This window comes from Puma concolor, chromosome A2, assembly GCF_028749965.1.
Source record: "Puma concolor isolate L17-30 chromosome A2, mPumCon1.1.hap2, whole genome shotgun sequence".
Classification (NCBI taxonomy): domain Eukaryota; kingdom Metazoa; phylum Chordata; class Mammalia; order Carnivora; family Felidae; genus Puma; species Puma concolor.
Window position 1 is genome coordinate 81,848,136 of NC_141668.1, and position 26,852 is coordinate 81,874,987.

The window sequence follows — 26,852 nt, forward strand, 5'->3', positions numbered from 1 at the left end:
AGCCAAAAGGAATTGAAGTTAGAGGAAAAGGACCCATGCTTACAAAAATGAAAAGAAAAAAAAGTAATTAGTAATACGAAAATAACTAAGAGGAAGTAATCTCTACAATTTTAGCCAATGCATATATTAATTTTAATGCATGTATTTAAATTAAATAGATTATTGGTCAAATTTATAATGAAAAATAATAGCATCAAAATATCTCACATCAAGGTATAGGTATCAGAAGAAGCTATTTGAATATAATTTAAAACAGTAAGTTTTTGTGTAACATTTTTGAAAAATTCTTAACCATAAACCTAAAACATTTGCTACATTTAGTTATTTACGACAGGAATATGTAGTTGATTGGTTTTATCAGCGTTTTGGGGTTGCATTTTGTATTATTGCATCACATTAATGATAAAATGGAGAGAAACTTTGCTAAAAATCGCTTACTAATTGTTGAGGAAGGCAATGAACTACTACAATACTGGTTTTAACAGAGACAATTTAGATAATTTCTATTTTTTTGTTTATATCCTATGATTTTGTGACTTCATAACTATAGCTGATACTTTAAATAACAGAGTTTTTTTAGATAATTGTATCTTTTTTTGTGTGCCAGTCATCCAAGAAGAATAGAAAGTATACCTTTCCATATCTTAGAGTCTTTCCTCCCCAGTGCTTGCATCTCTAGCAGTAATGCCATCAATGAAACCAAGGTCTTCAAAAGTTAACAGCTGTTCTCTGAAGGAGAGTAGTTCGTGTTCTCTCCAGCCTAAAGGTTTACATTTGCATATTTTACCTGTGCAGTGCGCTGACACATTTACCAATGACATTATATATCTTTAAATCTCAACTTGATACGATGCTGTAGAATCTTTTGCGGAATGATTTTGGTAAGGTTAATTACCATTTGGAAATGGATGGTGTGCTGAGACAATCCTTCCCAGCCAGAACAGTTAGTAGAAAATTATTCACAACAGAGAACTTCTCTGGATAACAATTTTTTCAGGTATTTATTTATTCCTCACAATTCTACAGTGCTTTGAAAGATTTATTATGAGATTAAAACAAAACAAACTACTTTCCATTAGTGTGGCACTATTCCTTTCTCCTTTTTATATTCAGAGAAAACCAGAATTTAGTCAGAAAAATGGCATTCTGATTATGTCTTGCATGCCATTTCCCTGGAATTCCTGCTATACTAAGATGGCATAAAATGAGTCCTTTCTAAAGCAAGCATTGCTCATCTGAGCCGAAGTGACTATCGTCTCTGACATGCTGTTTTCTCTGCACCTTTTGCTTCTGTGCACTTTCTGTTGTATTGTTCAATCATTGAGGCTACACTAAGTTGTGCCATGGTAACGGATGACCTCAACATCTCAGTGTCTTTATAATACTCAAGTTTATATATTTCATAAGTTGTATGTCCATCACGGGACAGTTCAGGCTGTGCTCCATCATTCTTAAATGAAGAAGCCGACCTATCTGAAACTTGCAAATCTCAGTGAAGAAGGAAAAGAGCAAAGAAAGAACCAAGAGCTCTATTTTGAAGCCTCTCTTCAGATGTGGCACATTTACTTACAGTCACATGTCACTGCCCAAAGCAAGTCACATGACTACATATAATAAAGTCAGTGGTGCTGGAAGTCTAATGTTCCTGCAGGGTCTGACTCAATAGCACTTATCTTAACAATGATACAGTTTACCAAAGTTTGATCATAAATATTCACTTCCCTCTGTTATATAAAATCCCATCTATTACAGTGTCAGACTCAAAATCTAGAACCAAATGAAGGTCTTCATCTGGAGAACTAGGAACTAAGTAAATCATTTATCTACTTTATCGCCCCACCCAACCACGCACACACACACACACGCACATTTGTAATACATTATGGTAGAACAGTGACATACTTTTAATCAGAAAGGAGAAGAAGTTAAATACAGTCAGCAAGTAGATCAGAGCAAATCTGAAATGATAGTGAGCATGATCCTTTCCTGGTTATGGGGAATGTTCTCTGATTGGTCCCCTGTTCTAATGCCTGCCAACAACTGCCTAGCCTATTATTCTCTATGGTTCTTAGCTCTTTCCTCTGGCAGATCTTATACATTATTCATCCTCCTTGACATTATCTGAAGGGGGAATTGTAGAAAATCCCCACCCCCCCAAGAGGCTAAGGAACTTTCTAAGCCTGATTTTGCTGCCAGTGGAAATTTGGGAATTCTAAAGTTTGCTTTAAATCTTGAACACTCATATTCTCTTTTATTCCAGGCTGACAGTTCCCTTGGCCGCACAACTTTCTCAAAACATTGTAGGCTTCTTATTTATACTATTTTAGGTTATTCACAACCATGCACCAGTCACCTCACCCATGATTTTTTTTTCTCTAAACTCAGGTATCTTGAAATTATTTGGCTTCTAGAAGACTTGTACCCTTTTTTATTCTATTTTCTCTGAGCCATTTCATCCAAAGGAACGTGTTTACTGGCTTCTCCCTTAATCAGTGCAGAGATACCCTTGATTTGCTCTTTGCTAAGAAGCCGAGTTGTAATTAGCTTTTGTAACTTAAAGCATTCCACATTTTTCTCTTTTACTGATTGGAGATAAGAAACAGTTTCATCTTTCAATGCTGCAAGGCCTGTAATTTCTAGATTCTCTCTCTTCCTGTTGATTCTGTTTACAAATTGGCCATAACTTGAAGCCACAGCTAATTTAGAGCATTATTTGCTTCCCAATCTATAAGTTTCCAGTTTTACTGGATGTTTCTCCAATGCATTACATGGGCCACCATCTTTCAAATCTCCAATAAAAATGTTCTTACTACTTACTGCTTGGCCCCAGGGCTGATATATAATTGATTATTATTGTAATTCTTTACTTCTAAGCACCAAATTTCATATCAATTAGTATGGGCTGTCAATAGTATATCTATTAGCATATACTAATAGTACAAAATAGTACAAAACTAATAGTATATTAATTAGTATAGCATAGTATTAGTTTATGCTGAGGTAATTAATGACTTCACAAGAAGAATAAATATTTTTCTGTATCACTCACTGATAGTTATTTGTGTGATGGTTTCAGTTCTGTTTCATTATTTTGTACTCAGATTTAAGAATTAGTTATGTCCCCAGGAAGAAAGGTGATGACAGAACCATGTTGTGGCCCCTAGAGCTTCTGCTCAGAAATAGACCATGTCACTTTTACTCACACTATATTTGCCAAAGCAAGTTATGTTGCTTACTCTTAACTCAAAGGAGTGGGAAGTATAATCTTTCAGATATGGAAGGACAGAGTAGGGCAAGCATGTAAATATTTTCACAATAATGCAATCTTATACAATTGTCTTAGAAGAGACGTAGCTTCAAAGTACATAGTATCTGGAGTTACTTGACTAACACTTGCTAATTAATGGGTAAACTAACATGCCATTTGCTTGACATTTTTGGTAAGTGTTGTTATTTTCCAATGGGGCTGATAATGCTGATGCTGCTTATAAATACTTGACTTGTTGATATTACTAAGATTAGTATAATATAGAAATTTGCTTCACTCATATAATATTAGATAGTCATTGGGGAAAAAATAGATGCTTTGTAACAGAGTTTATATATAAATAATATATATATGTGTGTGTATATATATATATATATATATATAGTATATAAATAAATGTCTATGATTTTTATTTCCCTAATTTTTCCAAGAAATTAAACCATAGATTTACATCAATCTCTGTCTTAAATAGAATTTCACCCCTTCATCTAATTACAAAACTAGATATATTCCCTGAGTGAGACCTGAGGGGTTTTTATACACATTAGACTATCAAAATATGGCATGGACCAGGTCTAGAATGAACATAGAAGCTGTGGGACAGACACTAGAAGGGTAGAAAAGATGGATGTTGAATAAACACTTCTCTAAAGAAGATATCCAGATGGCCAACAGGCACATGAAAAGATGCTCAACATTGCTCCTCATCAGGGAAATACAAATCAAAACCACACTCAGATATCACCTCATGCCAGTCAGAGTGGCCAAAATGAACAAATCAGGAGACTATAGATGCTGGCGAGGATGTGGAGAAATGGGAACCCTCTTGCACTGTTGGTGGGAATACAAACTGGTGCAGCCACTCTGGAAAACATTAAAATAAATTAAAAATAGATCTACCCTATGACCCAGCAATAGCACTGCTAGGAATTTACCCAAGGGATACAGGAGTACTGATGCATAGGGGCACTTGTAGCCCAATGTTTATAGCAGCACTTTCAACAATAGCCAAATTATGGAAAGAGCCTAAATGTCCATCAACTGATGAATGGATAAAGAAATTGTGGTTTATATACACAATGGAATACTACGTGGCAATGAGAAAGAATGAAACACAGCCTTTTGTAGCAACGTGGATGGAACTGGAGAGTGTTATGCTAAGTGAAATAAGTCATACAGAGAAAGACAGTTACCATATGTTTTCACTTTTATGTGGATCCTGAGAAACTTAACAGAAACCCATGGGGGAGGGGAAGGAAAAAAAAAGAAAAAAAAAGAGGTTAGAGTGGGAGAGAGAGCCAAAGCATAAGAGAGTCTTAAAAACTGAGAACAAACTGAGGGTTGATGGGGGGTGGGAGGGAGGGGAGGGTAGGTGATGGGCATTGAAGAGGGCATCTTTTGGGATGAGCACTGGGTGTTGTATGGAAACTAATTTGACAATAAGTTTCATATAATACAAAAAAAAACTGAGAACAAACTGAGGGTTGATGCGGGTGGGAGGGAGGGGGGTGGGTGACGGGTATTGAGGAGGGCACTTGTTGGGATGAGCACTGGGTGTTGTATGGAAACCAATTTAACAATAAATTTCATATTAAAAATAAATACATAAATAAATAAACTGAAAAAAAAGAAAAGATGGATGTTATATTTGTAAAAAAAATTGTCTCTTCAGTCATCATAACCATTCATCTATGAACACAGCATACTCTTCTAGACCTTTCTACCTACTCAACAAGTACAGTTTTACCTAATAATTGTAAAACTAAATATGAGACCATTCAACTTAAGAGGAAAGAAAACAAAACAGTTTCTTGACAGGTAATTTAAGGGAAGAAAGCCTATTGAAAAATGTTTGAGACAACAGAAAAGGACAATAATGAATTAATTTGATTTATTCTCAAATAACTATGGATCTATATTTTTGTTTTTATTGGCTTGGATAATAAATAGCTTAAGTGAGATTTGTAATGTATGGTTTCATTCTTCTTATAATGACTACGGTTTTATTCTCAAAATTGGATTCTTTTGATATTGAGGACAAAGGAATTTCAGGGGGAAAAATAAGGATTTAGCAGTATATCACAGGTGATACTAAAAAAAAAAAACATAAATAACAGTGCATGATTTCATTAGAGTCACGTAGCCACTGTGGTTAAAAAAATCTGATATTTTGTTTGCAGTGTTTCAAAAAGAAGCATTGCTAAATCTACATTCCAGATAACTTTAGAGTAAGAAATGTTACAGACATCAGGAAGCTTCAAAACATGCTTGTACCAATAATGTTTATAACTATAATTAAGAAATAGTAGATTCAAAGTCTTCTAACAAATCATAGATATTCAGGATAAGAGGTTCTATATATTGAGAATAGGCAATCACATATATTCAGAAGGAAATAGAGATTCCAAAATTTTTGATGGTACTAATCACTTGGGTGATTTAAGCTTCAAGTTTAATTAAGACATAACAAAGTATGTACAAATCAGTTAAGGATTCTCCAAGATGTGTGTATGTGTGTATATATGTATGTGTTTTTATGTGTGTGCATATGTGTTGTGTGTGTGTAATATATAATAGCACATATTTTATAGGTTTCATATAAATGTAAATAATTGTATATATTATGAGATATAGGATGGCATTGGTAACTAGTGTGTACTTTCAAACTTTAAGCTAGAGGCGAATAGTTCATAAAGTTTTTGTTTATTTTTAAAGGGGAAATTATTTTCAGTTTAATTTTTTTCAAGCCTTTAGAAATTATCTTTTACTGTTGGAGTTCTCTTCATGATGTTTTAATGACCAAAAACTGTCCCAAGAAATTTGTCCAGGATGATTTAAGTTTGAGAAAGACACTGAAAGTTTATTTAAGACAACAATTGTCCTTAAGGGTCTTAAGCTAAATTTTCTATTTGTATGTACTTTGTGATTTCCTTGAAAAATGAAAATGATGTTTTTAGTTTTATGTATCTATTATGAATTTGGAGCAATAGTGACAATTTAGGGTTTAGAAATTACTTAAAGGATACATATGATGCAATATTTTAATTAATTTATATTTATTTTCAGCCTATGTCAGAACCAGTCTAAGACTGGATGACACTCACCTATTTTAGGTCTTTTGATACCCTAGGTATCATTTCTTTGTTTCAGAGGGCTTACTCCATAGTGTTTCAAATATATTAAATCTACCTTTGTCCCACAGTAAACACTTTTGTTTGTTTATGTTAAAAATTTGAAAGGATTTTATAAATTTTCCCTTTCATTATTATCTTCTGGCTTTTTTCTTCAATAATTATTATGCATCTTGAGGGATAAGTGCAGGGTAAGATAATCTTAATTATAAGAAATTTCAACTTAGCATAATAAGGTTGAGAGGTTACATTCAACAGGCATTTAGTTAAATATCTCTTAATATCTGATTTGCATCTTTTTTTTTATATTCTAGAAGCCATTTAATTTTTTACAATTTAAATATTTTTCCAGGACCTTGAAAAGTGTATATTTTATCCCTGAGCAATTTTCTCTAGTGCTTAATGAGATATCAGCCCCAGATGTATTTACTTGCAATCTTGACTATACATCTTTAATCCTCTGTTTCCAGACTTGGAGCCTGAAACACCCCTATAGACTGATTTGGATTCTTACCTCTGTCAATCCTAAGCATTCAGTACTTATCACCATCATTATATTCATCACATTGAACTGCAATCAATAATTTAGTTGTCTGATTCTCAGTAACATAAAAGAAAGGAAATGAGAATATATTCATTCATTAACTCAAATATATACAGCCATTCAAATATATATCTTCGTATTCATTACATATATTTAAATGATACTCTACACTGCATCGTTCTATGCACTAGTGATATGGGGCAAATAAAAAGCAAGTCCCGACTCCCCAAAGGTTATATTTTAGTTGTACACCTAATTAATTTTGCACCTAAAACATTGCCTGGACATACTGGATATAGTTAACAAGTATTTTTAAATGCACAAATAAAAAAATTGTATAATAAAACATAAGAATGTTTGGAGTTACTTAAATTTAGATACTTTAGTACAATTTAAATATGCAGGACAACACATATCTTCACGTTTGAAATATAATACAACTACTAATTCTAATCAAAATCAATTGGAATTGTAAATGAAATTAAACCTCAGTTGATTAGTTTTTCATTTATTCATAATCTTTCTCCCAAAGGAACTCATAGACCCATCTTCTCATGAGAGACAAAGAGGAGAGATCAAGGGAGGAAAGGAGGAGGACGGAGAAAGATCAAGAAAAGAGAATGAGATTAAATTTGGAATGAACTTTTCTAGAAATATTAATGACAATTTAAGTCTTTCCAATAAATTTGCAATGTTATTTATAAAGAAAATGAACAATGTAAGTTTCAATTCAGCTAACTCCTAGTAAATCATTGTTTAATGAAAACAAGTAGAGCAGAAAGTAGAATGTTGCATTTGTTCTTAGTATATCCCTGTAGGAACTGGCAGACATCACATTTGTCAAAGTCACAACTCCTTTAGAGTTTCCAGGAGAACACCAGGATCAAAGAAATTAAATAGATAAGATAAAGACTTACATTTTATTTGCAATAGGAGTTTCCCATTTAAGATTCACTTGTTACTTTCATTTTAGAACAAGTTAAAAGTATGCCAGTTAGGAATTTTTACCTGACACTAATGGAACCTCTTTTGACAGATTTTTCTGTTGAAAATTATGTGGTGTAAATTGGAGAAAAGAACTGTCAGGTTGGATCAGACATTTTGTATCTGCAGGTGGCTACTTGGCTCATATAGTATTCCCAACGATAGATGGAAAAACTCATCTGTGCCAGAATGTTCTCTACATTATCAAAGAAGGTGCATATTCTCATTCTGTCCAACAAGTATATTTTAATCATAGTTATAATTATTGAATTAACCAATATTCCAAGTGTTAATTTGTTTTTCCAACTTGATGGTTCCATTTGATCAATTTTCTTTAGAGATAAATGAAGTAGTAAAACTTCCATTGTGTAAGTAAGCTTTTTTAATTCAATTATCCACAGCATTTTTTTTTTTTTGCAGTATTTTGTTTAGATCAGTTTTATTGTTAACTAGAGAACTATATTCATGGCCTACATTTTATCAATGTTTGTAGTATATTTTCTTATCAGTTCAAATTTATTTAAAGTTATAACCATATTATATTTTGCTTCCCCACCTTCCTCTTATCATTTCTTCCTCACTTATTACTCACTGACTTTATTGCTATTTCTGGAACCATCTATGTGCAGTATTGCTTGCCTAAGCCTTTGTATCTATTGTTCCTTTGGTCTCGAATATGCTTTCCTGAGATATCCACATACTTTCTTCCTTCAGACTTCAGGTAGAATGTCACCAACTCAGAGAGGACTTCCCTGACTTTCCCAAGTGAATTAATACTCAGCCACCTTCAATCCTCTTATTTTATAGCACCTACCATTGCCTTACATTATGTAATGAATTTGTATATTATATGATTTATGGATTGTATAAAATTTAAGTGTCTCAAGGCCAGGCACATCAGTTAGTAGTTAATGCTGCCGAAAATTGTGCCTGGCACCTAGTAAATAATAAAACATTTAATGAATTAATCTTACATATCTATGTGGGTTATGAACAATTAGATCAGTTAAAGTCTATGAAGCTGTTCATGAAATAGAACATTCATAACATCAAGTTAAAGAAAATTCAAATGTAAAAAAATGGAAGCCCTTATATTTGGAATAAAACTTCTCTTTCTTTAGGCTTCCAACAGCAGAAGTCAGAAGGAGATCAGAATGCTGAAGTATTCTGCTCGTCCCTCCGCAGGCCTTTAGGTCTTCATATACAGGAGATTCAACCATGATAGAAATGAGGCCATCACCAGAAGGGCATGAGAGATTGTCAATATGTTTAGAGTAAGTTAACATCTAGACTAGCCATAGGATGCCTCCTATGTAAGTCAAAAGGAAGCCCACACGTGGTGTATGTTCCTCCTCTACAGGCCATCACTGTTGCGAGTCAAGGGACAAAGTCCCTGTGCTGGTCTAAAGATGTCTATCAGAAGTCAAGAAGAATTCACACATCCTTAGCTGGGTCAGAGAGCACTCTCCTCAAGTGTCAAATAGTTACCCTGAAGCCCAGAACACTCCTGACAAGACCTCACAATCATCCCCCTGCCCCTTTTGACACTCGCAGCCTCATCTCTATGCTCTCTCGGGAAAAATCAGGATTTGATTTCTCATGCCTGCTCTCTCATTTTATGTCCGTGGCTAAAAGGAACCCAGAACTTGCCAGGCATTCCTGGTTCTCAAGTCACTAATCTTCATCACGATTCCTCTCTGTCTCCTGATACCCTTTCACCATGCTCTCTGGAACTCACCAACAAGCCCCTTTATCTTCACTACTTTTATGTAATTTCCCCTTATCTTCTTTCTAAATGAAACCTGGTTCTTCTTTGATGACCCTGCTTCCCGTGCCAGCCTCCAAGAGATGGCTATTTCCCTACCACGCCACTTAAATCACTGAGATTGGAGGTGAAGTAATGTTCTCTTGCTCTTCAGTGTCACTTCCAAAACTGTCTCTTCCCTCCTCCCTAAAACTGCCTGTGATGTCATGACATTAGCAGATACTAGCTGCTACTCCTCTTTAAGAAGTCTTTTACCAATCTCTGATCACTTCCTCTCTTCTGTTAAGATTTTAGCTTTAATTTACTGTCTCTCTTTCCAACGCCTTTCTTGTCTTACCGTATGGCAATTTCAATACGCTTGTAGACTTCAAAAACACTAGTCTCTCAGTTACTTGACTTCTCTCCCCCAAAGATCTTGTTTTCCACTCTATCACTGTCTTGAAATACTTTCACTATCATGTGATACATGTATCCAAGGAATGTGGAACATGGTATTGACACTTGAGTTTCAGTTTTTGCATATACACTTGGGGTAATAGATTATCTGTTTATTTACTTGATACCTAGCATAAATTCTTTGCTTAAATCAACTCTAGAAGTTTTCTCTAATTCTATCAGGTAGTAAGGGATCCAATAAAAACATGTATGAATACATATAGGATAATGTAGTCTATGTTTCTCATAAATATAGCAATCTAGAAATATTCTATATTTCTCAAAAAAGGCACAGTAAAAAAACAGGATTGGACATAATGAGAGAAATGCTACTTCAGAGTCTATATTACTGTAGTTTCTGTTGACTTAAATAAGATTAAAATTGTTTAATAACATTAGTACTTCGCCAATGAATCTCTACTACATATTTTGTCTTGTTTTCACCAAATTGTATATTTTCTCCATTGGGATATTTTAAAGTCTCTGGCCCATTTATGAATTGTCTTTATTTTGTTTTCTAAATTATTTTCATAATTTATTCAAATGTTAAATAGTGTATGAATACTGACAAAGAATTTGTTTTAGTAACATAAAATTATTCAAAGCATGTTTTTATTTCAGATTTTAAAATATTCAGTTATTTAATATTTCTATTTACTTTTCATGTATGGTATGTTTTCTTTATTCAGGGGGAAAAAAGCTTTTGTTAAAGTAAAATCCAGTTACTTGCTAGCAGCGCCATGAAATTACTGCTTAGCTGGGTTGTCACTGTAAGCCTTTCATCGTCAGTAGTGAACAATGTTAATGACATCATAACATTATGGATAAATCAATACAGCGTGTTAGAATTTCAACGAATTCTCAAAATATATCAGTTGTTCTTTATCAGAGTCAGAGACTAAATAATGAATAATTTCAAAGTACCTCAAATCCAATTAGTATTTACAAATTGTAATTTGGTTGGAGGAGCCTGAGTGAAATGTTTGTCAAATTCAATGTCTGCCTCCCATCATACCTTTTTCCTTCCTACATTATATTTTCCTATGCAACGTATGGAGGTTGTTTGAAGACTGACTATCTTTGAAGATACTGACTTTTAATTTAGTGGAACACCTATTGATTGATTATGAAATATTTGAATTATATTGAAATTCTAAGAATGAATTTGTTTATTTTTATAGGGTACTTGAAGTGTCCAGGTACTTAAAATAATCAATTGGACTGAGCAGATGTACCTCAGGACTTAAGAATTTTTCCAGAAGGAGGTAAGAGATTTTAAAATATGCACATAATTGCATGCTAATAAGTTCTAGTGAAAATATAGGTATAGTAGTACATTTCTTTGACATATAATTTAGAGGATAATTTTTTAAAAAATAAGGGTACTTTCTGTTTTTACTTAAGTAATTTTTTATTCTGTGGAATGATTTGAATACATGAGATTGCTCTAACATTTCAAAAACTAAAAAGGTTTGTAGGGAAGCCACATTACTGCTTCAAAATGTCAAGATATGGGTCGCTACTATTTTTTTTATCTTTATAATGCAGGAATTAGACTGCATTTGCCATGTTCCACAAGAGCCACAGAACAGAGATAGTTGACATGTGGGCAGATTGCCATCCAGAAAGATCCTTTGGCTAGCCTAGCCCTTCTATATTTCCTGGACCACATATGGTTACTATCAACTAGAATCCATTCAAAGGCTTGAATGCCAAGCACAGAGGGAGGAGTCAGTTTTTAATGTGTTACACTATCTTAATTTTGACCTAAGATGTGAGACTGAAATATTACCCTTAAAATAAAATACACTTAGAAATATGAATGTATACATATTACTTTTTTTTTTAACCCTCTAACTATAAATGTTCCTCAAGCTTCATTTCATTGTAAGTACAAGGAAAATTTAGCAGCATGAGGTTAACCATCCCATTGTGTTTTATATATTGCTACTGGCAGGAATTGCCATTACAAGTAATAATAAAGGAATTAAAACATATACTTTAAGATCTGTGACTACTGTATAGGAATGGTAATAAAAAAACCCAGAATCTATATATTAATTCCTTTATAGGTTTTTGAGCATAATAACATTCATTTATTAATTTTATTTTTATTTCAGTAAAACTAAGGAGCTCACAATTTTATTTGGTCCCTTGGGATTTAATTAGATGATCATTTCTACTTAATGTACAAAAATGCTTTTTTCCTTGCTTTGTCATTAGTATCAAGAAAAGTAAGATTTTTAAGAATTTTAAGGAAATTATAATTGCTATATGGAAGCACACTTGCATATGCAAACCTTTAATTACATAAGATAAAAATTTGGTGATTTGAGATGTACATTGAAGCTGATAAAGTTAGTATCAAGTCCATATGGATTTTTAATGTTTTACAAATGACACATCATATATCTTTAGTTCTGGTAGGTCATTAAAGATTCCAAAATATGACTTTTGTATTCCCAATTCTCTACACATATATATACATATATACATACATATAAGCATATCTATACGTATATATAAATATCCATTATTGGGCTAGATTAATTTTTAGCCTTCCACAGTAATTTCCTGGGTGCTATTTTTTATTAGTGCATCCTGTGCACAAACATCAAACATTATTTTTCAGTAAATAAGAACCTTCTACTTTGCCAATTACAATTGCCTTATAGGGCACCAATAAAGGAGGGAAAGTTCAGAAAATAAATTTCTTGGATACTAATTAAAATCTGTTCCAAATTTATGAAGGCCAAAGTCATACATAGACACAGCATCAATATGATTGTTGTTATTGCCTTTTAATGTATACTTGAAGATCAAGCCAGTTTTTTGAAATTAATTTATAAACACGTGAACAATCTACATGGATGAGTCTTAAATGACTGAATACAATCAATGATGTACTAATTGTACTAATACTCAACTAATGAGTATTTATTAAAGTCAAAGTAGCAAATTGGGCTGAAATCTGATGAAATTTACTTCCAGATACTGCAGGTAAGGGAAATATTTGAAGAATTGAACCTAAAATTCTAGGCTTTGAGTAATACAAATGTAAACAGTGGCTGTTAACTATTAGTTTGTTGAAAAATGTGATCAGGCCATCCCAAATTGGAAGACTTGATACCTTTTCCTTTTTTTTTTTTTAATTGATGTCCATTTCAGTGACAAGGTCATTCTATCCCTTAGTTTCTCCCTTTTTAAATTTAATTTTAATTTTATTATTATTATTATTTAAAGAGAGTGCAAGCAGGGGAGAGGTGCAGAGGGAGAGAGTACGCTAAGAAGGCTCCATGCTCAGCACGGAGTGCCACATGGGGCTCGATTTCAGGACCCTGGGATCATGACCTGAGTGTAAATTAGGAGTGTGATGCTCAGTCCACTGAGCCACTCAGGCACCCTTCTCCCTTTATTTAACAGAAGTACACTTAATGAGAATTATTGGCGTGTCAGATGTATTATGAAATATTTAATGTAAAGCTCATAACAAAGATTTCAAGTATTTAAAAAAAATAGGAGGCAATTACAGGAAACTGTAGTTAAGAAAAGGATGTACTAATTTGGACAAGGGAAAATGAGATAAAATTCCACATTAACTAAAAAGGAAAATTGAAAATGTGTGGATGAAAAGGAAGTAAAAAATGATAAAAATGTCAAGAGTATTATATGTAATTTATTATTCTACTTGAGATTCATTCTTTATGACTATTGACTAACTTTGATATGTTTTTAAGGAGGTGTCGCAGACAATAGAATGAAATTATACTCAGACTCATGTAGTTCTGGATTTCCAAGCTGAATCACTTTGTGACCTTGAGAAAATTGCTTTGCCTTATTTAATTGTCTCATTTATATATTGGGACTAGCAATATCTAATTTTACTTGCTTATAGTTTTCATATATTTTGCAATATTTTATAGTTTTTAATTATATGTTGATATGTACAGTATAGTTTTCCCTTTGAATACTTTTCAAACTATTTTTATTTTATTTTTCAAAAGTGTTCTGCTTTGTTGTTTAAGTCTTATTTTTATATTCTAGATTATGAGCTTTTAAGGATTAAAAATATTTTTTCTTAGTGTGCCTGCCCCTTCCCAGCAGTTTAAGGGATAGGTAATATTTATTTAGTGAGTGACTGAAAGAAAGAAAAGAACCCTTTTATATAGGCATGTTGCTGCTGAATTGAATTAAGCTGAAGCCCTTTAAAACATTTGAGTTGTCTAAAAATGTCACTATTTAAGAGATAGACATTTTTTTCAAATGAAAGGCAATTTTGACTTATATATCCATCTATTATTTAAACTTGTTTAATTTTGATTTCTAAGTAGTGTCTCTTAGCTTACAACATACTCATGTTTCATTCTGTTTTAACCACTAAGAGTCTCTAAGGCATTAGAATATATTTTCCTTATCATAGAATTCCCTAGCCATTTATTCTTTTATTTTTTAGAGAGAGAAAGAAAGAGAGTGCACAAGTTGGGGAGAGGAGCAGAGAGAGAGAGAGAGAGAGAGAGAGAGAGAGAGTCTTGAGCAAGCTCCACACTCATTGTAAAGCCACATGTGAGGTTCAATCCCAGGACCCTGGGATCATGAGCTAAGCTGATAGCAAGAGTCACTGACTGAGCCACCCAGGTGCCACTCCCTAGCCATTTTTAAAACAAAGAGAAAAAATTAGGTTGTTCAGTATATAAGAATCATGCTAGAACTGATCTCCCATTCAATTCTAATAACAAGAAACCATCGTGATCTGTATACATAGCAAGCCCTCACTTCCTCACTTTGGCTCAGATGTTAGTGTGCACAGGGTCAGAAGGAGTGCTTTGAGGTGTGTGTGGCTATACTCCTGAGAAAATCCAGCACATGCTTAGCCTCCTCTGCATCTAGTGAGAGTGGAATTAGCATGGCCATGGGTAGCGGGGAAATGTTACTTACCTCTTTGAAAAATTTCATTGTCTGTATGTTTGTACAAATTTTATCTCAGATTCAGACTGAATCATTTATTTATTTTTCTGGCTAATAATTCCTTCATCATACTGTTCTTCCTCCCTCCCCCCTCTTTCTCCGCCTCCTTCTCTTCCTTCTTCTCCTTCTCCTTCTCCTTCTCCTTCTCCTTCTTCATCTTTGATAATTTATGCTAAATGGTTTTAGGCCCACAGAATTTCTGAGCCAGAAGGGATTTAAGAGAACATTTCATTGTTTACATAAGGAAACTAAGGCCAAGATAAACCTAATACAATTTACAGACACCAGGAACCCAAGCTCCAAACTCTAATTTTAGAGTTCTTTCTTTTATATCATAATATCTTGGGAGCAAGATATTCTTTTTGCTGGACATTCTTTCTTACTCATTTTAGGATTATCTGTTGACAGTTTCCATTATTTATCAGCATTATCTTCAACTGAAATTTATACTCATACAGACAAAATAAAGAGGTGACATCCTCTTCTTCCACAAAGAAAAGCTTGTCAGTGCGTAAAAATAATTGAGCAAGAAAGATTGGGTAATAACAGAAAAGCATATATAGTGTTCTACCTCAGGGAACAAACCTATTTAGGGAATTACATTTTATGGCTGGCTACATGTATGTTGATATATGTATGAAATGCAAAAACACTGTGCAGGACTCTTGTCTTTATTAAACTCTGTACGATGTGTTGTTTCTTTGGGTAAAAATTCTCTATATATTTATTTTTCCTTACTAACTTTATTGATGGATAATTTAGGGATTATAAACCTCATCTTTTTTAAAGGCTCAATTCTGTGAGTTTTGACAGTGGTGTATACCCATGAAACCACCACCAGAAGAAAGATACAGAATATTTCTATCACCCTGAAAAGATTCTTTACCACCTTTATTTTTTTCATAGCATGCATTAGTTTGCATTTTAGATAAATGGAATCATATAAGTATGTATTTTTGTGTATTTTTTTCACTTTATATAATGACTTAGACATTTATATGTTTGTTCGTATCAGTAATTCTTTTTATTGTTGAATAGTATTCCATTGAGGGTATACTACGTTTGCTTATTCATTCACTTGTTGATGGGTAGTTAGTTGTTTCTTGTGACTATTGTGACTTAATTTTCTCTGAGCATTTGTATAAGTCATTGTGTCAACATGTGTTTTCATTTCTCTTGGATACACATGTAGAATTGGAATATCAGGGTCTTTGGTAAGTGTATACTTAACTTTTTAAGAAATGATAAACAGTTTTTCAAGTGTTTTTACCATTTGGCATTCACCTGAGTATTACATGAAATTTCCTGTTGCTCAGCATCAAAGGTCTTCAAACCATAGTTCTTGAGCCAAATCAGCTTTATTTGTAAATAAAGTTGTATTGGAACACAGCCGCACTCATTTGTTACAAATGAGATGCTTTTATGCTACAAAAGCAGAATTAAGTAATTTGAACAGAAACCATATGGCCCTCAAAGCTTAAAATATTTACTTTCTGTCCCTTTAAACAACAAGTTTGCTGATCCCTGCTCTGCATTCTTGCAAAATTTCTTATTGTCAGTCATTCTTAATTTTAGCCATTTTAATGTATATGGGATGGTATTTCAGTGGGATTTAATTTGCATTTCCCTGTTGACCAATGATATTGAGAATCTTTTAATTTCCGTTTTTGCCATCTATATATCTTCTTCTCTGAATTATGCATTGAACTATTTTGCTCTATTTTTTTAACTGGCTTATTCTCTTACTATTTTTTTTCAGTTGTAAGAGCACTTTATATATTCTGGATACAAATCCTTTGGTAGATATATATGTTTCATGAATATTTTCTCCCATTCAATGGCTTTCATTTTTTTTAATTTTTTTAATGTTTTATTTATTTTTGAGACAGAGAGAGACAGAGCATGAGCAGGGGAGGGACAGAGAGAGAGCGAGACACAGAATCCGAAGCAGGCTCCAGGCTCTGAGCTGTCAGCACAGAGCTGGACTCAGGGCTCGAACTCACGAACCATGAGATCATGACCTGAGCCGAAGTCGGACACTCAACCGACTGAGCCACCCAGGCACCCCAAAATGGCTTTCATTTTCATACACTTAAGTTTCTTTTGAATAGCAAACATGTTAATATTGATGAAGTGCTATATCTTTTTTTTTAAATCATTTGTACTATTGGATACTAAGAAACCTTTGCTTACCCCAATGTAAGGTTTTTCTCCAATATTTTTCCAATATTTTCTTTTTTAATGTTTATTTATTTATTTTAAAAAAGAGAAGGAGAGAGGGAATGTGAGCAGGGGAAGGGCAGAGAGAGAGAGAGCAGGAGAGAATCCCAAGCAGTCTCTGCATTGTCAGTGCAGAGCCCAACGTGGGGCTCAAACTCATGAAACCATGAGATCATGACCTGAGCCAAAATTGAGTTAGATGATTAACCAACTGAGCCACCTAGGCACTCCTCCAATATTTTCTTCTAAGAGTTTTATTATTTTAGTTTTTGAAGGACTATGATCTACTTTGACTATGATCACTTTTTATACATAGTATAAGATATGTCGAGATTAAACCTTTTTTTTCTATGCCGTTGTCTAATTGTTCTAGCATTATTTGTTGAAAAGTCATTTTTTTCATTGTCTTATGTTAGAAGCTTTTTCAGAGATCAATGGACTACTCTGGGCTAATTGTCTCCATTGGACTATGACTACATTTGCCAATAACACATTGCCTTGATTTTTGTAGATTTACACTAAGTCTTAAAATCAATGACTTGTATAAGATGATCAATTCAGCTGTATTTTAAAATTTATTTGGTATTGCTAGATTGTTTTCTCTACTATATAATTCCTCTGCCCTCCCCCTCACACATACAAAAAGCCTCCTAAAGTTGTATTGGAATTTTGTTGACTCTGTAAATCAGTATATGTTTCTTTAGCTATCTTATTATTATTGATTTTTAATTTTATCCTACTTTGTTCAGAGAACATTCTCTGATATCAATCATTTAAAATCTCATGAGTGTTATTTTAAGGTCCACCATATGTGCTTCACTGTGTTCTTTAGATCCATTATGTGTTTACTGATTTATTTTTGTCTAGTTGTTATGGTTATATAATTTTAATGTTCTTCTTTAATGCTGTCACGGATTGGTTCTTGGACTTTGTGGTTTTTTGGTAGGTGCATAGACATTTATGCTTAGTATGTTTTCATAATGAATTGGACTTCTTACCATTAGGTACCATTTCTTTTTATCTTTGATAGTGCTATTGCCTTAATGTCTATTTTAGCTGATATCAAAATAGTCACTGCAGCAATTTTATGCTTAATGTTTGTATCTGTTCATTCTCAAGTCATCTGTTAAAGCTGCAGTTGAGCGCTTAATGCATTCTGATTTCTGTTCCTTTGTAATATGTATCCCCTGCCCCGATCCCACCAAGAAAAGAAAAGCTTTTAGGATCCTACTTTTATCCCTGATACTCTGAAATAGTGTTATGTTATGCCTTTTATGACTTGTTTTATTTTGCCATCATTGCAATAGACACTAAACAGACCCTTTTAATCTGAAGACTTTTGCCCTTTCACTTACGGGAAATATTCTTGATATAGATAAAGATAAAGATATATCTACATGTTTGATCTAAATTTAGATAGATGAAGATATATCTATACATATGAAATTTATGTCAAGATTTATATAGTTACATGTATCTGTGAGATATATATATATATATATGTTTCTTCCCTGAGTTTTCTGTCTTCCTATTACTTTAGTCCTAAAAATCTGGTATTTGGCTGCTTTAATTGGTCCATTAATTTTCTTTTACTTCTAGTCTTCCATGTCATGTTTTTGCTGTTTTCTTTTGTGGAAATTTTTCTTGATTTTGTTTTTCAACCTTCTATTTCAGTACTTCTTTCAGTTATGATAATTGCAATTGCTAAGAGCCCTTTCTGGCTCTCAGTTGCATTTCCCTTTAGTCTTGTTTGTTTGTTTTTGATTAAAGTTTAATTAGCATACAGTGTTATATCAGTTTCAGATGTACAATAAAATGACTCAAAAATTCTATATATTACTCAGGGCTCATCACAATAAGTGTGCTCTCCTTCCTCTGTTTTACCTTTCCCCTGACACACCTCCCTTCTGGCAACCACCAGTTTGTACTCTATATTTCAGAGTCTGTTTTTTTGTTTCTCTCTTTTTTTTCCTTATTTGTTTCTTAAATTTCATATATGAATGAAATTGCATGTTAGTTGTCTTTCTCTGACTGATTTATTTTTAAACATTTAGCATTCTACCCTCCAGATCCATCCATGTTGTTGCAAATGGCAAGATCCCATTCCTTTTCATGGCTGAGTAATTGCTTTCCATATATATGTACCGTATCTTCCTTACCCATTCACCTATGGATGGTTACTTGGGTTGCTTTAATATCTTGACTATCACAACTAATGCAATTTTCATTTTCTTTGGTAAAAACCCAGTCATGGAAGTGCTGGTTCACTGGTTCATGTAGCAATTTTGCTTTGAATTTTTTGAGGAGACTCCATACTGTTTTCCACAATGGCTGTACCAATTTATATTCCCACCAGCAGTGCACCAGTGTTCTGATTTCTCCACATCTTCACCAAAGCTTGCTATTTCTTGTGTTTTTATTTTAGCCATTCTGTGAGGTATGAAGTGATATATCATTGTTGTTTTGACTTGCATTCCCTTGGTGATGATTGATGTTGATCATCTTTTCATCTGTCTGTTGGCCACCTGCACATCTTCTTTGGAAAAATGTCTATATATGTCCTCTGCCCATTTTTTAATTGAAATATTTGATTTTCAGTGTTGACTTGTATAAGTTCTCTATGAATTTTGGATTTTAACCCCTTATTGGATGCATCATTTGCAAGTATCTTCTCCCATTCAGGAGGTTATCTTTTTGTTTTATTGATGGTTTTCTTCAGTGTCCAAAAGCTTTTTTGTTTTGGCGTAGTCCCAATGGTTAAATTTTGCTTTTGTTTCCTTTGTCAAAGGAGACATACCTAGAAAAATGTTCCTGCAGCTGATGTCAAAGAGATTACTTCCTTTTTTCTTCTAGGAACTTTATGGTTTCAAATCTAACATTTAGGTCTTTAATCCATTTTGAGTTTATTTTTGTGTATAGTATGAGAAAGGGTTCCGGTCACATTCTTTTGCTTGCAGCTCTGCAGTTCTCCCCAGTATCATTTGTTGAAGAGACTGTCTTTCACCATTGTATATTCTTGCCTCCTTTGTTGTAGATTCATTAACCATAATAGCATGGTTTTATTTCTGGATTCTCTGTTCTCTTCTATTGAACTATGTGTCTATTTTTTGTGCCAGTACCATACTGTTTTGATTACTACAGATTTGTAGTATACCTTGAAATCTGGGATTGTGATAGCTACAGATTTGTTCTTTCTCAAGATTGTTTTGGTTATTCAGGGTCTTTTGTGGTTCCATACAAATTTTAGGATTATTTGTTCTAGTTCTGTGAAAAATGCACAAAACGTATTGTGACAGAGATTACATTAAATCTGCAGATTGCTTTAGGTAGTGGACATTTTAACAATATTGATTCTCCCAGTCCATGAGCATGGAGAATCTTTCTATTTGTGTCATCTTTACTTCTTTCATCAGTGCTTTATAGTTTTTAGAATACAGCTCTTTTAGCTTTTGGTTAAGTTTATTCCTAAGCATTTTATTCTTTTTGGTGTAACTGTAAATGGGATTGTTTTCTGAATTTCCCCTCTTGCTACTTCATTATTAGAGTATAGAAATATGCTAGGTTTCGTAATTAATTTGCTAGCTTGAGACTTGACTGAATTCACTCATCAGTTCTTGTAGTTTTTTTGGTAAAGTGTTTAGGGTTTTCTGTATATAGTATTATGTCATCTGCAAATAGTTTTAAGTTTTACTTCGTCACCAATTTGGATGCCTTTTATTTCATTTTTTTTTTGTTTTCTTGTGTTTTGTTTTGTTTTTGTTTTGTTTTGCTTTGTTTTTGCCTGGTTGCCATGACTAGGACTTCCAGTACTATGTTGAATAAAAGTGATGAGAGTACATAGCCTTGTTTTGTTCCTTATCTTAAAGGTAAAGTGCTCAGGTTTTCACCATTGAGCTGTGGGTTTTTCATATGTAACCTTTATTATGTTAAGGTATGTTCTCTCTAAACCTACTTTGTTGAGGGTTTTTATCATTATTGGATTTTGTATTTTCTCAAATGTTTTTCTGCATCTGTTAAAGTGATTATTTTTTGTCCTTTCTCTTGTTGATGAGATGTATCACGTTGATGGGTTTGCAAATGTTGAATCACGCTTGCACCCCGGGATTAATCCCACTTGATCTCATGGCGAATGATTGTTTTAACATATTATTGGATTTGGTTTGGTAATATTTTGTTGAGAATTTTTGCATTTTATTCATCAGAGACACTGGCCTATAGTTTTTTTTTCTTTTCTTTCCTTTCTTCTTCTTCTTCTTCTTCTTCTTCTTCTTCTTCTTCTTCTTCTTCTTTTTTGTTATGTTTTTATCTGGTTTTGCTATCAGGGTAATGGTGGCTTCATATAATTTTGAAGCTTTCTCCTCTCTTCTGTTTTTTGGAATAATTGGAGAAGAGTAAGTATTAACTGTTCTTCAAAAGTTTGGTAGAATTCATCTGTGAAGCCATCTGGTTCTGGATTTTTGTTTATTGGGAGTTTTAGAATTACTGATTCCATTTCATTGCTACTAATCTGTCTGTTCAAATTTTCTGTTCTTTCCTGATTCAACTTTGGAAGGCTATATGTCTCTAGGAATTTATTCATTTCTTCTAGGTTTCCAATTTGTTGGCATACGTTTTTTCATAAAATTCTCTTAAAATCTTTTGTATTTCTGTGGTGTCTGATTATTTCTCCTCTTTATTTTCTGATTTTATTTTTTGAGCGCGCGCTCTCTCTCTCTCTCTCTCTCTCTCTCATCATGCATCTGGCTAATGGTTTATAAATTTTGCTATTCTTTTGAAAGAACCAGCTACTGATTTCATTGATCTCTTCTATTGTTTGTTTGGTTTTATTTTTTAGTCTCTATTTCACTTATTTCTCCTCTAAGATTCATTATTTCCTTCATTCTGCTGACTTTGGGCTTTGTTATTCCTTTTCTTCTAGCTCCTTTAGGTATAAGGTTGTTTGTTTGAAATTGTTCTTGCTTCTTGAGGTAGGCCTGTATTGCTACAGTGTTTACTCTTAGAAGAGCTTTTGCAGCATCCCAAAGATTTTGTAACATTGTGTTTTCATTTTAATTTGTCCCTATCTATTTGTTATTTCCTCTTTGATTTTTTGGTTAGCCCATTTACTGTTTAGTAGCATGTTATTTAACCTCCATGTATTTGTGTTCTCTCCAGATTTTTTTTTTTTTTTTTTTGTGATTGAGTTCTAGTTTTATACCATTGTAGCCAGAAAAGATACCATGCTATGATTTGTCTTTTTGAATTTGTTGAGACTTGTTTTGTGGCCTAAAATGTGATTTCTTTTGTAGAATCTTCCAGGTGTACTTGAAATAATGTGTATTCTGCTGTTTGGGGTTGGATTATTGTGAATATATGTGTTAGATTCATCTGGTCTAATGTACCATTCAGAGCCACCTTTTACGTGTTGATTTTCTGTTTGCTTGTTGTTGTTGTTTTTTAACAGAATAAACCTCTTTTCTTATTTGTGAAGAATATTCATTATAGCTTTGGCATGTTCTTCATATCCTTCATTGTCCTTGTTTTCTCCAAGTCCTTTCATTGGTGATTTTAGGGTTTTGTAGTTGTAGTGATGGTGGTGGTGGTTGTTCTTCATGCTTCCAGCTTTCTTCACGAGGCAGATAATTCAGACTGAAACTTGGTGTATGTGTGAGGTGTCTAACCATTTTTGGAAGCACTTGATGAACTCAGATCGGAGTGGAAAAGATTAGAGGACGTTTTGTGGACCATTAGACTGCACTTTGTATTGACCAGTAAGCAAATCAGTCTTTTCACAGTGGGCCACCAAACAACATATGGAAGACATGGGTACTTTCTTGAGTTCTGTGTAGTTTCTGCAATCGTTGACAGAGAGGAAGTGCCTGATGATTGCTGATATTTGGGTGCAGGATGGGGGAAAGCTGGCCTCCCACTTTCTTTCTAGTAAGGAATGCTATTCAGTGCTGATCTCTCAGTTTCCTCAGGATCAGTGGGCTTGCTTGTCCTGAGAGGTTCTCTGACTCTCCTCTGCCATGTTAAATAAGCTTATGTGGATTCCTTATCCCCAAAATTCCTTGATGTCTTTTATCATTCTTATGGTCCTAGTGGCTTAATATATTTTTGTTTGGTTGTTACAATTCGTTTGTTTTATCTTTACTGCAGTTAAGGTACAGAAAGAGGTGAATTTGTATATTTAATCTTTCTCATTTAATTGGAATTCACATTATATTTTTAGCAAATAATCAGATATTTAAAAACAGATTTACTTAACTTAAATATTATGGATGATGGTCATGTGTGTTCAGAGGTTTGATAAGCAAATAATAATAATAATAATAATAATAATAATAATAATCTCCTGAGTTTCTCAGGAACAGATTTCTAGACTAGTGATTAATCAGTCTTCCCTCCTTTGTGGCCATATTTTGTGGATCATTTTATGACTTATTGGCACCTTTACCATAGGAAGAGAAGAAAACTCACATCTATCCATTCAAATACATGGTAACAATTTTTACTAAGTGGTCTTATAAAGGAAGAATTGGAAATTATTGGCTAAAATGATGCTTTGAGATTATATGTGGATTTCATTACTCATGTTATTTTTGTTCTCCTATTACCATAGATAATTGACTATAATTTAAGTGGCAGTATAGACTGAAATATAGTTGCAGCTCATCTGGGTTTCATCAAAATTATATCCCTATTGGGCCACAACTGGACTTTGAAATAACTTATGTCTGGAAGTGCTACCCATAGTCATCAGGGATTTGCCTGAGGTCTGAGACAGTTGCTGTGGAATCCGTCTCATTCCACTCTTCTTCAGTGAAACTATAACCAATAGCAATTAACCAGAACTGAAAATAACAAAAGGTGAAGAAATAAGCAAAAAGAAGCAGAGTTTAACTGCACTTGTAGACTGTGGTACATAGATCCATGTAGATTACTTATTATAAATGGAATTTCTGGAAAAAGATATTGTAATCTACACTACAAAAATTTATCCCATATCATTCTAAATATGTGGTTACAAGTTTGTTTGGGCTTTCTTTGTTAAACACAATTTTCTTTTGTTTCTAAAAAGGTGAAGTTAAAAAAAATGAAGCCAAATCATAGAATTATTTTTTAATAAGAAGAGCATGAATTCAGATAAAATTTCCTAACAGTCTACATTTTAAGAAGTACTTTCCAATGTATTTTTTAAAAATCTCAAGAAAGAGTACCAAATGGTATTCAGAGAGCCATCTTATTGAATAGTGCATCAAAACTGATATGACTTAAAGTTATGTTAACGCTGTCAGTGTGTTGTCGTATTGCCATGATTTGATTTATTTGCAGGGGATGGGGGATTTAGTGTAAGTATGTAAAAAAATAGCTAAACAACTTTTCACCTAACATCTTACAGAGTTCTTCTCACAATGCTACATTCTCCTTGGATATTGATTAAAAAGCTATCAAGAGAGGTGTGGAGATTCAAAGATGAATAAAATGAAAGGATATATAATAATTAAGGATTCCAGGGATACGTAGAATGTACTTGTTCACATCAGTAGAAAAATCTATTATAGTTCTATAGTTGTTTGAAACTACCCCAAATTTCCATTAAGCAATCAGGAAGTCTTTCTGAACAATGGCTACTATAACTCACTATATTGACTGCTAGTCTGCCATAGATTCGGCTGGTAAGGAAACAATGAGACCAAATGGACAGAGATTTTTTATTACTAGATAATACGCAAAACATATCCATCCTCAATTATGAATCTTAACCAATTTCCAAACTAGGAGATCAGTGTGTTGCTTGAATTCATAATCTAAAAAGAGGGTGCACATGTTGAGGTGGCCATTTTGAAGAAACTACATAAAATGGTTATATCAGTTGGTCTGCCAAAATGCCTAATTTCACTCTCATTGTTCATCTCGCTAAGTCTGTATAAACCTTCGTCTCTCAGCTCAGTATTACTTTCACAAAAAAAGCTTTCATATTTTATAGTACTTGTCACAGTTATCATTACTGTTCATTTGATTAGTTGAGCTTACATTTAAATAATACATATTTTGTTTAATTGTTTTCATGGCTTCTTGCCACTTCCAATGAGATATGAGAATATTAACTATCAAAGTAACTTTGAGTTGTGCATTTATGGACAAGTTTGAGTTATCAAATCTAACCATGGGTAATGGTTATCATATCACAACCTTTTGCAAAATTATCTTCAATGCGTTGTTTGACTTATTGTCAAAATCATAATGAAAATCCTTGAATATAACTGAGAGTTAAGTACAACCAAGATGTTGTAAACGATATATATATGTATGTGTGTATATACACATATGTATGTATATGTAAGCTATATGTATTTATAGTTATATAGTTATATAATTATATGTATAGTTTACAACTTTGGATTGCGTATCAGAGGACATAATTAAAATTTACTTACTTACTAGTTGTTTTGTTTTACCAAAGGGAGCAAAGTTAGATCAGGAAGATATTTTAAAGATCATTCTGCACAATTCATTTAGGTATAAGAATGAAAGAAATGAGAAAAGGCAAAATGATTTGTCCTAAGTAAACAGAGTCAATAGAAAGCATAGGTATAGAAATCAAACTTTTGAAAGCTATAAAGACACTTTTTCTACTGCATACATATGGGCTTCATTTCAGTTATTTCCCGCCTTAAAGTTTGTATTTTATTTTAAAGTTTTGCCTTAAGCAAAAAATAAATTATAGCTTCCATGTTTTGTGAATGAAGTATGTCTTTACCTCTATAGCCTGGTGACTTAGTACAAGAATATCCAACTAAAACAACAAACCTAATGTCACTCATTTAACAACAAAATGATACTGTCAGCATTTTTATTAATGTCTATTTTGGATCAAGAGACCATTGTCTTGTAGAATTATTCTAGACCAATTGCTAGTCTAGACTCTGAAGCTAGATGGAGGTGCCTTGTAAATTAAATCCTTTCATATCCCACAGGCTGAGATCATGCACATCTGAGATGTGTTAGTTGAAATTCCACACAATCCTCAGTTGCCAAGTTTGGATAGAATGAACATAATACTAAAAGTAAGAAAACTTAACATCTCAAAATGTATATTATACATAGGTCCTACAGGCAGCAGTGAGAAGAGAAGGGCCTCTAGCATTCTTCACTCACAGACGTAAACTTTGAAGATGAAGTGTTCTTAGCCCCAGGGAGGAATTGTGAAGGTAGGGAAAAGGGTTACAAGAGTGAGCAACCAAAAGTGAGATAAGTCAGGGAAAGACAAGTACTGTATGATCTCACTTATATGTGGAATCAAAAAAAGCTGAAACACAGTAGAATGACCTTGAGGGTGGGGAAATGGGGAGATTTTGGTTAAAGAATACAAAGTTCTAGTTATAAGATAAATAGGTTCTAGGGATCTAATGTATAGCAGGGTGACCAGAGTTAACAGTGCTGTATTCTGTACTTAAAAATTGCTAAGAAAGTAGATCTCAAATGTTCAACACACACACACACACACACACACACACACACACACACACACAAACACACAAATGTTAATTATATATG

The 26,852-nt window shown here is 33.3% G+C and overlaps 1 protein-coding gene across 2 annotated transcripts in view; it reads left to right on the top strand.

Moving 5' to 3' along the window:
• The window catches only part of SEMA3A (semaphorin 3A), a 468,284-nt gene that overhangs the window by 138,582 nt on the left and 302,850 nt on the right, over positions 1-26,852 (top strand). For both annotated transcript variants that reach the window (XM_086696802.1, XM_086696801.1), the window contains exon 2: positions 11,309-11,392. The gene's annotated coding sequence lies outside the window, so the exon portion shown is untranslated. The remainder of the gene's footprint in view (positions 1-11,308; positions 11,393-26,852) is intronic.